The sequence below is a fragment of the Aotus nancymaae genome, unplaced genomic scaffold, assembly GCF_030222135.1.
Source record: "Aotus nancymaae isolate 86718 unplaced genomic scaffold, 86718_ANA_hifiasm-v0.15.2.pri h1tg000020l, whole genome shotgun sequence".
NCBI lineage: Eukaryota > Metazoa > Chordata > Mammalia > Primates > Aotidae > Aotus > Aotus nancymaae.
This window is the reverse complement of record NW_026988432.1, coordinates 19,465,955-19,481,035: the sequence shown is the minus strand read 5'-3', so window position 1 is coordinate 19,481,035 and position 15,081 is coordinate 19,465,955. Positions and strand designations below refer to the sequence as shown.

The 15,081-nt window shown below is 42.9% G+C and overlaps 1 protein-coding gene across 7 annotated transcripts in view; it reads left to right on the top strand.

Annotated features, from left to right (window-relative positions):
• Positions 1 to 15,081, top strand: part of NEDD4L (NEDD4 like E3 ubiquitin protein ligase) — a 354,125-nt gene that overhangs the window by 181,565 nt on the left and 157,479 nt on the right. Inside the window, exon 1 of one of the 7 annotated variants that reach the window (XM_064379097.1) lies at positions 9,617 to 9,692. The exons of the other annotated variants lie outside the window; for them this stretch is intronic. The gene's annotated coding sequence lies outside the window, so the exon portion shown is untranslated. Of the gene's footprint in view, positions 1 to 9,616; positions 9,693 to 15,081 lie in introns of those variants that run through there. 7 annotated transcript variants of the gene reach the window in all.

The following is a 15,081-nucleotide window of genomic DNA, read 5'->3' as shown; positions in this document are numbered from 1 at the left end:
TTGCTGTTGATTGTGGAGCAGAATGAATGGATATTTCCTGGAAAAAATGTTTCCACTCATCAAAATGCGCAAATCTCTTTTCATCTAATCAATATTGGAAACTAGGAACATCCACACCTATGGAATATCCTCAGAGAGTTAATTATTCTGCCCTCCAAGAAGTGCGGCAGTTTATACATGGAGGTAAAGGCCTGAACTTGAGGCTCTACTATTGAGGGCAAAAGTGCCTTTTATCCCCCAATTTTGTCATTTGCCAATAGCAATTGTGTTAGATTAACTGACCTCCAATAGCAGAGCTCTATGTTTTCCACCCATCCCCAAGTCAAAATTGATTTTAGCAACTCATTGAACCAGGCTTGGCAAATGATTTTTGCAACTATCGGATAAATATTGAGGGGGAGGAATGAATGGGAACGCATATGCAGATCAACACCATCATGAGACTGATTACTTCCTAAATTTCTTAAATTTAGCACCACTGAGAATAAAGCTGTCTTTTCTGAGTCTCTCAAGTGAGCAGGGGCGGGGAAGTTCCTGTGCTGTGCTTGAGGACAGGGAAGCCTTTGGGACCCACTGTGGTCTTAGTCTAAGCAGCGTTAACAGTCTCAGCTCACCAAGTGTACGACCCTCTCATCTCATGAGGCCTCACTGTTACAGCTGATGGAGATGACATCCTGTTGTTTTGAGTTACACATGGCAGAGCTAGAAGTTAGGGTGTGTCAGACTCCAGACTCCGTGATGCCGCTACTCTAAATCCAGTCAACCAAGGCATCCATTAAAGAAAAGAGAAATCTGATCATTGTCAAATGTGCAATTGTTATATTTTTGTTAGAGTCTGCCTCTCCAGTGAACAATGTATTTCCTTCAAGCGGTGACTTACAGATTTCACAAAATCAGCAAAGTGCTTGCCCTGCAGCCAGTACCTGCCTCCATGTCCCCACATCAGTCCTCCTTGCTGTGCTTCTTGTCTCTTGAGTTTTTATCATCATCTAACACTGTATACTTTACTAATTGATTCTGTATTGCTTGCTACCTATGTCCCCTTGATAAAACGCAGACCCCACAAAGGGAGGGTGTCTTGTCTGCTTTCTTCCCTGGCACGTCTCGGGTGCCTAAAACAACCATGCCTGACATGCAGTGGTGCCCAGTGAGAATTTGTTGAATGAAGAAATGGGAGAGAAACGCAGACCTCCGAGGTTTAGGAGGGTCTGTGTAAGGGAGTCTCCAGGCAGTCTTCCTGGGGGTGTCCTGAAGGACATCGTGATCCTGATTTTGGTCAGTTTGGAGACTATGGTTTCTTCTGAGCTGTCACTAGTTAGAGGTGAGTTGTCTGCGGGTCACCTCATCCCACCTTGATGCATTAGTAAAATGGAATTCACTGGGTAGCTCTTAGGACTGCTCAGTGAGTCTAATTGCCAGACGTGCCTGCATGCTCTGTCTGAAGGCTGGAGTCTGCTTCCCTTGCTTCTCTTCTAGAAAGAGGTCTGTCCACAAGGGATTAGCCCTGTGAAGTTCCTACTGTTGTTCATTGACCCAGCGAGTGTGTTACCCATTGTGGGTTTTTCCTACCTAATTGCCCTTCTGGTTTTCAGTGTTCAACATGCTGCAGTTACATGTTCCGCTGTGGTTTTACTTAGCTTAATCCTTTATTAATTGCCTCTTGTTCAAACTCCCTAAGAGCAGATTATCCTTCGCTTTCAGCTTCTGCTCCATCGCTGTTGGACTTCTTTTTTTTTAGTCATGACATCAGAAAAATAACCAAGTGTGAGTTTGATAATAGCAAGTAACGCTATTTTATTTCTATCCAATTTACCCCAAATTTGAGCAATATTACACCTTAAAATAATAGAGCTGGCTCTTGGCCAGCATGTGAAAACTATATGCTTTATGATAGATGGGTATTTTCCAGCGTCTACTTACCACAAAGCTCAAGATTTAGCCCACCCCACTCCACCCATTACCTCCATTTTCCATATCTCTAACCTGCCTTAGGGCCATCTCAGTGCCCTGAGTAAAGCAATCTTTGTTGTAGACCCACTGTGTGACTGGAATGTGATACACACAAGTGACCAAGCCATGGCCCTGTTCGCAAGGAGCTTCCAGACCAATAGCAGAAATGGACACATAAGTAAACATCTGCACTACTGATAGGCCTCTGCCAACAGGAGTGGAGCTTGAGGGCCAGGAAGCTTTCCCAGAGGCACTGGAGCATGCCAGGTGGGAGCAGGGCATTTCTAGCAGAGGAGAAAGCATGATGTGCTCTGAGAACTAGAGAACTAAAATTCATAGTCACTCTACTTGGCTACCTGTATAAGGTACATGGAAGATGGCAGTGGAGGGTCATTCAGGGGCCAGAGCTGGGCAGACCGTGTATGCCACAATGGTTCGTCATAGGTTACAAAGAACCAGTGCAGAGTGGGTGAGGCTTAGGCTATTTGGTTAATAATTTGGCTGCATTGACAAGATATGGAAAAGAGGAGGTTGGGACTTCCCATGAATTTCATCCTCAAGGTATTTAATCAATGAGGTTCGGATGGCAGGAGGGGGCCCTCATTTGCTTGCCTGGTGCTCAAGCCTGAGGTCCTGGCCATTAATAGTGAGGGAGGTATGCATGGAGGCAGGGTGTGAGCCTGCCTAAGGAGAGCTGCAGCATGAAAAGAGGCCCAGGATGGACTTTGGGGAATATCCACATAAGGTCTCAGTTCTTTATGGGAGAGCCCATGCACTCTTCCACATTTGGAATTCTTTGCAAAGTGAGCAGTATTTGAACTTCCTTAGACTCTTGCTACTCCCACCAGATGTATTAGTATCACCAGAGAGCTTGTTAAAAATGCAAGTTCTTGAGGCACAGCTCACACCTACCCAATCAGACTGCATTTTAAGCAGATCCCAGGTGATTCCTGTGCACGTGAAGTGCTCAAACACTGCTCTGTGGCAAAACGACTTTGTTAACCATGGAAGAGGGTGATTTTTTTCCCTTCTCCTTTTGTGTTTTTTTATAGGACCTATTTACCTTTTAGAATTTTTTCAGAATTATAGACTGCAGAATATATAAAGTGTCAACGTAATTAGCAATTAATAGATGATATTTCGCTGGAATACATAGTTGTCTCCACTCAAATGCCATTTCTTACATTGAGATGGCGCACGTCTGGTTAGGGTTTAGGCTCCTTTGTAAGGAGCCACGCTGCAGGCAGGCATGCTCCCAGGACCTTAGTTGCTGAGGTCTCAAACTGCTGCCCCAGCATAGCGGATGGCACGGTGACAAAGTCCCTGTGCATCCTCACACTGCCTGCTGTAATCTATCACACTTTTTGTCCCCCAGTGACCCAGTTGATGGGGGAGCTCATGTCTCCATTTGTGCTGATGCTCACTGCATTCCCAAGTGGCACGTATTTAATATAATTGTCATCGCTCTTTAATCATATCTCATTCCTCGTCAGCTGCACAAAAATTTGAGGTTAATTACAATGAATGTTTTCTCGATCATTATTATTGAGAGCTGTTTAATAGTTTATTTGGTATGTGAAGGTTCACATCTAGATTGAGGCTTATACATCTTCATTTAAAGAAAGCTTTTTGGGGTTGGAAAAATATCAGCAAGACATGAAAAAACATGAAAAATGACAGTAAGAACTTAAGCAGCTAGAAACAACAATTATAATGGTGCATAGTGAGCTAAAGATCCATCTTTAAATGTGAACTCCCCTTTCAGTTTATAAGTGATTACTAACAGTTTCATCAGGGTTTTTGGAATTAAATATTTTGTTATTTGCTCCCAAAGTTAGCCCTCAAATGTTAGTATTTCCTATGTCCTTTTGATTTGAATATTTGTTTTTAACATACAAGGATATCAACTCTGTAAATCAGGTAATATGTTCATGCTTTCAGTTAATCATAAGTGGCTCCTGATTTCAGTTTTTGGTATCAGGTAACGTTGCAGAAATGAGGTTCACTGTGAAACTGTTTTTTTTTTTTTTTTAAATCATTTTGTTGTTTCTTTGAGTATATGTGAGCTTATAACTCCGGACACTCTGGGAAATGACCCTGTGTTTTCTACATTATAGAAAAGTGAGGAAAAGGAAGCAATTTCAAGAAAATTAGATTTATGTGGAAAATAATTCTGCATTTAGTTATTCATTATCAGATATGAGGTAAACACACTGAGAATACCACATTTTGGCAACTCAGACAAGACTATTTTCCAAATATGTAACCCTGGGAAGAAGGTAACATATCATAGTGTTTGTTAAGACGTCAAGTAACCAAGAAATGTTTATTGGGGGCCTGTTTACTATAAGGTTGCATGGAAAATACACACTAGCCTAAGACACGGACAGCAGCCCTGAGTGATGTGCAGCCGCTTAGGAGAATTAAGATTTACACACTTGAAAAGGTACAGACAAATCTGGGCATGGTGACTCACACCGGTAATCCCAGCACTGTAGGAGGTGCAGGCGGGAGGATCCCTTGAGGCCAGGAGTTCAAAACCAGCCTGGGCAACTTGGGGAAACCCCTGTCTTTACAAAAAAAAAAAAAAAAATTACCCTTGGTGTGTTGGCATGCCTATAGTCCCAGCCACTCACAGGGGCTGAGATGGGAGGATCGCTTGAGCCCAGGAGATGCAGAGGTTGCGCCACTGCACTCTAGCCTGGGTGGCAGAGTGAGACCAAGAGTGGTCTAGGTATTCAGACTGTAGGAATTCAGAGAGTCAAGAGGCTGGTTATTATGGGGGTGATTCATCCCGGGAAGATGAGGGAAAGAGGAGGTGCTGGCTGCTTGGAGCCTGGAAGAATCAAGGATTTCCAAAGGTATGGGGAGAACGTGTGAAGGATGAACAAACAGACACCGGGTCCGAGTGCCCTGAAAACTTTGAAGATACTAGATTGACCTGTTTGGAAAACCAAACAGATGTGGCTGTTACTGACAAGTGGGTTTTTGTTGTTGTTGTTGTTTTCTTTCTTTCTTTTGGAAACGGGGTCTCACTCTGTCACCCAGGTTGGGTGACAGAGCTTGTTGAGGGCTGATAGTCACTGACTACTTTCAGTTGCACTTTAATGGAAGTTTGGCGCAAGTTTGGCAGAAGCTGATTTCTCTGGGTTAGGGAAAATGACATAGGTTTAACAGAGAGGTAGACGTACACCACTTGTTTAATCAGTTTGCCTAGAATAGAGGTGGCAGAATTGGAGTTGGAAAGATCAAATGTAACCTTTTGTCCTTCCAGAATGAGGTTTTTCTGTGCGTTTTTTTGAGGCAGAACCTCGTGGGACAGGGTGAAAGTGAGCGTACCCAAGTGAGGTGCTTTGGCACAATCTCGGCTCACTGCAACCTCCCCCTCCCAGGTTCAAGCAGTTCTCCTACCTTAGCCTCCCAAGTAGCTGGGATTACAGGCACAAGTCACCCTGCCTGGCTAATTTGTATTTTTAGTAAAGATAGGTTTCACCATGTTGGCCAGGCTGGTCTCAAACTCCTGAGCTTAGATGATCCACTTGCCTTGGCCAACCAAGATGTGGTAATAGATTCCAGAGTTCACACTGGTGGGCCAGACAAGACTTTGAATGCTGATGAGAGCTTCATTCTTTCTGTAAACCCCCCTTCTGCTTGACAGTGCATGGGCCCAGGGGTTCCAGACGTGGGTACCTGCCATACACTGACCTGCGTAACTGGGGAAATACACATCCTATGGCACCCATGAGCTACCGTGCCTGGCTGGCAAGTGACTTAAGTTGGATTCTCCACTTCCTGCCTAATAGAAGGTCTGAAGCGTAGGGCAAAAGAAGGACCTGTGTTCTGCTGGTTAAATATAACAGAGGTCTGACTCCATGGCTATTATGGGAGAGGTACACTTTGTTCTGTGTAAATTCTCTTAATGTGTTCCCTGTGCCTTTACCCCATGATTATTTAGCACTTTTTCTCCAGGGTCACAGGAACAGAGAGAAAGTACACCCATAAAACAATGTCATCTAGAGGCAAAAGCTTGTAATGCTCAAGCATGCACCCTGACAAGGAAGGACAGGGTGTGTAGGAACGCTCTACTAATGATTACAGAGCTTGCCCTGCACTCTCTGCAGAAGTCCTTCAGTATCCGGTCTAACACTCGCAGTAACTTAAGGGAGGATTTTTAAAAATCACAATGCCCTCAGATTTGTATTGAATTTAACCAGGCTGAGATCCCTGAGATCCGAATGTAATAGCATGTCCTTTTTGGATGAATCAGACACAAGGAAAAATCTCCAGTGTGTGTCCAGCTTTAGAGATGTAGTTATGGATTCCAGAGTCCGCACTCGTGGGCCAGCCAAGTCTTTGAATGCTGATGAGGGCTTCATTCTTTCTGTAAACTCCCTTTCTTCTTGATAGCGCATGGGCCTGGGGTTCCAAACATGAGTACCTGCCAGACATTGACCTGCGTAACTGGGGAAAATACACATCCTACGGCACCCATGCATCGGGAGATAGGGGCATCACCATAATATAGCCCTTTTTCTGTTGATTATAGTCTTTTCTTTCTGTGATCACACACTTGTTTTATCTTTGCTTTAAGAATTTCAACATAAGTCTTTTGGGGTATAGCACAGCACTCAGAGTAGCAGAAAAGTCAAGTGTCAGGTGGTTTGTTTGCACGTTTGATAGACTTGAAGATAAAATCTCTAAATTTTTATTTGCAAGTAGTTTTTCTGAGAGTTGAGGGGAAACTTTTGCCCTTTGGTCTCCCTGCGGAATTCTAGGATTTCACAGGTAGGGGTGTGTTTTGGACTGCAGGCTGAATGTGGTTGGCAGGGTGGTGGCATGAGGGCACATATTTTAAGCGTTCCTAGGGCAGGTCCACGATCCCTTACCTGCCATTCCAAAGTCCAGAAAGGCCCTGAAAACCAAAGACATCTTTGTAGGTTTGTAGGAAATTGATTTGAGAGCAAAACCTGATATGAACAGATTTGAGAGTATTATTCTAGACATTATGTATAACACTTCATTCAGTCCCTTGCGCCTCTTGCTGCACAGATACTAACATTTGCTTCTGGGCCCTGCCCCAGCCCCTGCTGGGGATGCTATGCAATAATTGGAGTAATCATTGAGTCATTTTATCAGTTCATTTTCTTGCTGCTAGTAAAGGCATACCCAAGACTAGGTCATTTAAAAGAAAAAGAGGTTTAATGATTCACAGTCCCACGTGGCTGGGAGGCCTCACAATCATGGCAGAAGGCAAAAGGCACATCTTACATGGCAGCAGACGAGAGAAATGAAAGCCAAGTGAAAGGGAAAACCCCATATAAAATCATCAGATCTCATGAGACTTAGTCACTATCTCGAGAATGGGGAAAACCTCCGCCATGATTCAATCATCTCCCACTGGGTCCCTCCCACAACATGTGGGAATTATAGGAGCCACAATTCAAGATGACATTTGGGTGGGGACACAGCCAAACCATATCAGTCATCTTTCTAAAATGAGAAAAAAAAAGTAAGAATTCTGTAACACATTTGGTCCCAGGGGTTTCCAAAGAAGACTCACTTTAATGGGGTATTAGTTTGCTAGGGCTGCCATGGCAAAGCACCATGAACTAGGTGGCTAACAACAGACATGTATTTTCTATCAGTTTAGGAGTTCAGAAATCTGAAATTAAGAGTCAGCAGGATTATGCTGTCTCTGAGCCCTGTGGGAAGATCCTTTCTTGCTCTTCTAGCTTATGATGATTGCCAGCAGTGCTCTGTGTTCCTTGGCCTGTAAATGACCATCTTCTCCTGCGTCTTCACATCACATCGTCTTTCCTCTGTGCCTGTTTGTTTCTGTTTCTACCTTTCCCCTGTTCATAAGAACACCAGTCGTATTGGATCAGGGCTCAACATAATGATCTCATTTCATTCAGTCATTCATTTATTCTTTTTTTTTTTTTTTTTTTTGGAGACAGAGTCTCGCTCTGTCACCAGGGCTGGAGTGCAATGGTGAGATCTTGGCTCACTGCAACCTCCGCCTCCCAGGTTCAAGTGATTGTCCTGCCTCAGCCTCCCGAGTAGCTGGGACTACAGGCTCACACCACCCCACCCAGCTGATTGTTGTATTTTTAGTAGAGATGGGGTTTCATCATGTTGGCCAGGATGGTCTCAATCTGTTGACCTCATGATCCGCCTGCCTTGGCCTCCCAAATTCCTGGGATTACAGGCATGAGCCACCGCACCCGGCTCATTTATACTTTTTAAAATAATTTTTCTTTTTTTTTTTCCTTCCTCCCTTTCCCTGTTCTCCTTCCTCTTCCCTCCCCACTTTCCTCCCTCTCTTCATTCTTCCCTCTTTCAGAGTCTTGCTCTGTCGCCTAGGCTGGAGTGCAGTGGCATGATCATGGCTCACTGCAGCCTCAACTTCCCTGACCTAAGCAATCCTCTCACCTAAGCCACTTGAGTAGCTGGGACCATGGGTGTGTGACACCATGTCTGGCTAAGTTTTAAAAAAAAGTTTGTAGAGAGGGGTTTCACTATGTTTCTCAGGCGGATTTCGAACTCCTGAGCTCAAGGGATCCTCCTGTCTCAGCCTCCCAAAGTGATGAGATTACAAGCATGAGCCACTGTGCCTGGTGACCTCATTTGAACTCAGTTACCTCTGTGAAGACACTGTTTCCAAAAAAGGCCACATTCTGATGAAAGGCTGGGAGTTGGGACTTCAACTTAACCTTTCCAGGGTACACGGTTCCTCATCTCATAAAATAGAGAATGGGTCAAGATGAGCTCCTTCATTCTTTATTTGTGTTCAGGCCAGTGCCAAGTTCAAGCAACGCCTTTGCCTCTGGGCTTTCCTGGTGCCCCTGGGAAAGTGTGTAAGCAGCACTGTGTCACTGAATGAGTGTCACCTGGGGGGCTGCCTGTTCGGACATTAGAAGCTGCCACATCCCCTCTTAACTCTGTGTGATGGAGATATCCCTTCCCTCCTACAGTTTTGCCTGTGAGAATCAAGTCAGGTTTTGCAGTGAGAACTGAGCTGGGTGTAGAATAAGTTCCCAAGATACTTCTGGCACCGTTGTCACTCCCACCCGGAGAAACCTAGAATGTTCCCAGGTGCATTCAGAGATTGTGCAGGAAGGGCTTAGGACAGTGCTCCGCGCATATAAACACTCAGTGGCAAAGAGGTTGATGCTTAAGTACAAGGAAGTGTTTACCAGTGCACATAATTGTGTACCACTGAACTCCACCATGCAATTTACCGTCTGTCCGGTACATTAACCCTGTGAGGCCCACTCTCGGTGCGAAACTGGGAACAGGTTTTATTGTTGCTTACTCATTTGAATGGTGTCTCCTTTGGCTAGACCTTGTCCTGAGCACCGGGCACACACAGGTGCTCGGCAGCGTCCCTCTCTGCAACGCGGAAGGGATACTGTGTGCCTCTGCATGCCCAGCTCTAGTCCTGGCATGCCAGGAGCGTATGGTGACAGTGGAAGTAAAGTGCAAGCCTGGTCCTGGGAACCAATGACTGCCAGAATTAATTAAAAGTAAGCATCATCTTTTCCCTGGTTAGTTAATCCAGGCTGAATTCCCTGAGTAGTTCCTGCCATTAGAATTTGCTCTCTTTTTTCATTAGACACAGCTCAGTGTGGCCTCCACGTTGACATCAAGCTCGTAGTGCCTGTACTTGGCCAGCACTGTTTTCTTTTTGATCGCAAGGAAGTGGGTGACACTGGTCAAGGAATTGACTTTCAGGGTTCCAGGTGAGTAATTAGATCAGAATTGTGTCCCCATACTTGATTTTCAGTGCAATCTGTGTCTCTGTGGGTTTTGGTTTGTTTGTTTTCAGGCTATGTACTTTATAAATTGGGGATAGAAGGAGCCAATTTATTATAAAAATATATAATTAAACAATAAAAAAAAATATTTATAGCCAGGCGTGGTGGCTCACACCTATAATCCCAGCTGCTTGGGAGGCTGAGGCAGGAGAATCGCTTGAACCTGGGAGGCGGAGGTTGCAGTGAACCAACACTGTGCCACGGCACTCCAGCCTGGGCGAGACAGTGAGACTTGATTCCACAGATAAAAATAATAAAAAAATGTGTCTGGCCAAGTGTAGTGGCTCACACCTGTAATCCCAGCAGTTTGGGAGGCAGAGGCAGGAAGACTACCTGAGGCTAGGAGTTTGAGACCAACCTGGGCAACATAGTGAGATCTGTCTCTACAAAAATAAAAATAAAAATTAGCCAGGCATGTTGTGTCTATAGTCCCAGCTACTCAGGAGGCTGAGGTGGAAGGATTGCTTGAGCCCAGGAGGTTGAGGCTGCAGTGAGCCATGATCATGCCACTGTACTCCTGCCTGGGTGACAGAACAAGACCCTGTCTTAAGATTAAAAAATATATATATATTTTATGAAGTACTGGTTGGCTTAATGTTTCTTCTAACCATGAGGAGAGGTAGGTGGGCTGTTCTGGTCACTCAGTGTCCTGCCACTGACTGACATGATCTTATCTTGGAATTTTTTTCTTTGCCTCCTGGTCTCACCACCATTCCTTTTCTTTTACGCATCCATGAAATGAAGACTCTAAGGTCCTCCTTGCCAAGGTTGTTGTAGGGATGAGTGATGGTGTCTCTGAGGCACCAAGCACTGTGCTGCCACCCAGAAGCTGCCTGATGACCCTGGAAGTTATGACCATTGTTCATAGTTTTTCCTATGTTTCAGATCATCCTTGAATAATCATCATTTATCAGCTTCTTTGAGCTCTTAATATATATAGCCAACTTTCACAAAGGCAGAATCTGTACTAGAAACACTGTTGTCTGATTTTGGATCCTCTGGAGGAGGAGTAGATGGCCTCTTTGTGGGCAGGTGTCTCTTTTGTGTGGTTGTTGTTCTGTGTCTCTTTACCTCTATTCCCTGCTCCCCACTTTGGTGCCCACCACGGTCTCTTGTGTATGGTGGACGCTCCTGGACGATCTGAGGAATAAAACCAATTGTGAAACGGTTTCCACAAAGGGAACAGTTTTTGTTTCCTCCTTTCCTTATAGCTTTATGAGTTGCTATCTCTCTTGGCTCTATTATTAATAGCATAAAAGAAAGAGCTGTTTTCTTAACCTCTGGTGGTTGCACATATATGGAGAAAAGGCATAATAGAATATACTGGCAATGAAGACGAGTCACAGATTATCATTTTCTTTGGTGGCTGAATGGGTGTTTCAGTAATTTATAGGTGAAACTTTCCTTTTTGTGACTTCCACTGAACAACATTTTTACTACCAAAAGATAAAGGAACAAATTTTTTTAACAAACTACTTAAGCTTAAATATTTTTATTAGTCACCATATATTAATAAAAAGAAATATTTTTATTAGCACATTTTTTTTAGTCAACACATGTATACACAGCTCTGATGATATCTATGTAGATGCCTACACAGATAGCTACATCGATATCATTAGCTACTTGGGAGGCTGAGGCAGGAGAATCACTTGAACCTGGGAGGCAGTTTGCAGTGAACCGAGATTGTGCCACGGCACGCCAGCCTGGGTGAGAGTGTGAGATTCCATCCCAAAAATAAATAAATAAAAATAAAAATGTGTCTTTGGCCAAGTGTAGTGACTCACACTTGTAATCCCAGCAGTTTGGGAGGCAGAGGCAGGAAGATCACCTGAGGTTAGGAGTTTGAGACCAACCTGGGCAACATAGTGCGACCTCGTCTCTACAAAAAAATTTTTTAATTAGCCAGGCATGGTGGTGTGTGTCTTAATCTCTGGTGGTTGCCCATCTGTGGGAAAAAGGCATAATAGAATATGCTGGCAGTAAAGACAGGTCTCAGATTATCATTTTCTTTAGTGGTTGAATGGATATTTCAGTAATTTATAGGTGAAAGTTTATATGTGTATATATGTGTTAAAGATAGATGCACATACAGTTGTCCCTGGCTCCCAGGAGTCTCTGTGACCCAAGTTGGGACCCTCAAGTGACTAATTGTGGATGGCAAGAGGGACTGCAAGGCCAGAGTTGAACGTGACTAGAGAAGCCAAGACTTGAGTGGCTGGGAAGGTTTTAGAATACAGGTAAATCACTAGTTGCTCCAAACAACAAAACCATCATAACAGAAGTATCCAAAAGTGTATTTTCCCAGCAGCTTCACAGCCTATGCCTAAGCAATAAAGTTTTAATGTCTTTTTTAGCTGCTTCGGTTAAGAATGCATTTGACTATAATCTAACCCATGAATCTCTTATATTTGCTGGAAAACCGTACATATTTAAGAGTAGTGGCTCATTGGTGAAGAGTGATGTATTTTAAAGCATGCTTTATGCTTTCAGTAAATCTTGGGCTGAAAGATATGTACATTTTGTTTTAAAAATTTTTCAGTAGTCATCAATTTAAGTCAGTTTTCTGAGCAAATAAAATATGTGAAGCCCTTTAGGGTTTGTTTTTGAGATGTAGGCTGGCCATGTTCCGTACCTCATTGAAGTGTATGTGTAACTGTTAGTATTTTCATAACTTTTTATACTAATGAAAGTAGTACTTGCTCACAGTAGAAACTTAATAAAAACCATAAATGAGAAAATAAACAATTCATAAACATCATCTAGAGAGAATGACTATTGACATTTTAGCCTTCTCTTCTTTAATTACTTTCTCATATATATATATTTGAATTAGCCACATTTTTAGATCTGCTTATTCCTTAATGTTATATACCATGATTTTTTTCTCATTTAAAAATATTATTAGAAAACATGATTTTAATGGTTTCTAATATTCTAGTACATGATTGTACCGTAATTTACTTAATTGCTTCCCAATTATTGGGCTGGAAGTTTGCTTCTAATTTTTTATTATTATATTTGATGCTGTAATGAGTATCTTATGCCAGTAAATATTTACCTGCCTCTCTGATTACTTCTTTGGGATTAATCCTTAGAAATAAATTTGATGAATTAAAGGGCATCAACCCTTTGAAGGCTTCTGATACTTGTGCCATGTTTTTTTCCCAGAAAAGTCGCAATAATTATTCCTTCCAGTAACAGAGTATTAATTGTCTGCCTCTCTTTAGAAAGTATTACCTTTTTTTCAATCTTTGACAATTTGTTAGATAAAAACTTCAGTTTCAATATTATTGCATGTATTTATGTATATTTTTTCTCACACATTCTAGGTTTTTTCTATATTGTTTATAAGTGTTTTATAAGTGTTATTACTTTATTGAGTATATAAGTTATGTAACACTTGATGGTAACCGTAGGAGTGGAAAAGAATGAGGAAACCTTCAACATAACAAGTTGTCATTAACAAAATGGGTTTTACGATGCCGCTTTCTCTGGGTTAGCTAAAACTTCAGTGTGTCAGGTAGTCAAAAGAAATTTGCTCTATGGTCCTGTGAAATATGCTGCATCTATGACACCTCTGCTCTTTACCCATAGAGAAGCAAAGACACAGTCTTTTTACAAGCTTTTCCAGTGCCATATTGAACATCTTCCTTTTACAGCAAAGAAATATTGCTTCCTTTGGTTAAGTTTGAGATGCCCCTCAGGAGGCACAGTTGAAAAATGAAGACCTTTCTCATTGTTCTTCTGATATCCAAGTATCTTGGAAGAACACCTCTGTGGCAGGTAGATAAGGCAGTGTCATTGCAATCCGGCTGCAGACGGAATGTAATCTCTCTGACACTTTGCCCTTTGGATGCAACTCCTGCCCTCCCCTCTCCCCTTCTGACCCTACCCCCTTAAAATATGTGGAGCTCAGCAAAGACTATTTGTACTCATAAAAAGTAGTAAGTAATAGGTGTGAACGAACATGGAACACTTCAGTGAATCAAATGGAGAAGGTTAAGCATTACCCCAATAATGACCCGTCAGAACTGACTGTCCTTGTGCAGTGTGTCCCAGAAGGGTTGAGCAATGGAGCAAACCCAGAAAATCTCATACTCAACTCTCCCTGACAGCTGACATCATCTGTGCTGTCTTATGCTTCGTGGTGATGAAGGTGGAACAAGACCCTTGAATAAGATTTCTATCTCTGAATTCTTTAAACCCACTTGAGATCAATGCAGGCCTGCAGTCTCTCTCTTAGAACTGGAGCAGAGGCCCAGAGGGGAAAATTGAATTTTCAGCACTGGATTCCATATTGAGAATGAAAGAGACAATAATTAAAAGGCTTTTCTCTTAGAAATACTGCAAAACCAGAGTAGGTTTTTGACCAGGATTTCTTGGTGACCTTTACTGAGCGAGCAGGTGCCTGAGGATTTCCTGCTGAGTATCTTGACATCTGTCAGACTCCTTATGACTTCATTCTAGTTCAGGGAGTCTGTTTCCTAGCCATTGATTTCATGCACAGTTCCTGGTGTGTCTCATATCTCTAAAGTGATGTTACGCTTGTATTTTTTCCTTTAGATATAATCTTTTATGTGACAGTGAGGTGTCTAGCTGAGTGAACAGCTAGAACCTCGCAAGTGGTTTTTCTTCTGGATTTTGTTTACTCAGTGAAAAATACTGAGGAACCTGTGATCCTTCAGGGTGCATTTTGGTGTCTGCCCAACCTTGATGTGGATTAGGAGGCCAGGCTCAATGCTCAAACTTCTTGTTGGAATAGCACCGAATCATTAGGATCATCTGAGTACAGACAACTCAGACTATCATTGGTATGATGGCCTTTGCACACTTACATACAAATGCATCATCATGAACGTGGAGCAGAAGATTCTAGGGCCCAGGTGCAATGGCATGATTTGTCAAAAGGCCCGAGACCTGGAGTTGGCATGGACTCCCTCTCCTCCTAACCCACCTACCTGCCACTTTCAGTTGGCCACCTTGTTCCTTCGAGTCCACCTTTGGATGAGTAGTCAATCTGCTTGCCGCCTCTCCATTCAAAGCTTTCTTGTCCTTTGGCACAGAAGACTTCCAGTGGTTCTTGCTGCCTGCTGTCTTATCTCCTTGTAATGAATATGATCATGATTCTTATTGTCCTACCACTTTAGAATACCCCAAGTAGTTTTCTACTTGGTGAGGGAGGGGGGAGCCAGGTTTTCCTTGCCATCGTTCTTAGCAAACAATATATTTTATCAAACACTGAGCATTTCTCAGCAATCATACACTAAGAATTTCTCAACACTGTCACAAACAGGTTTTTATTTCACTATGC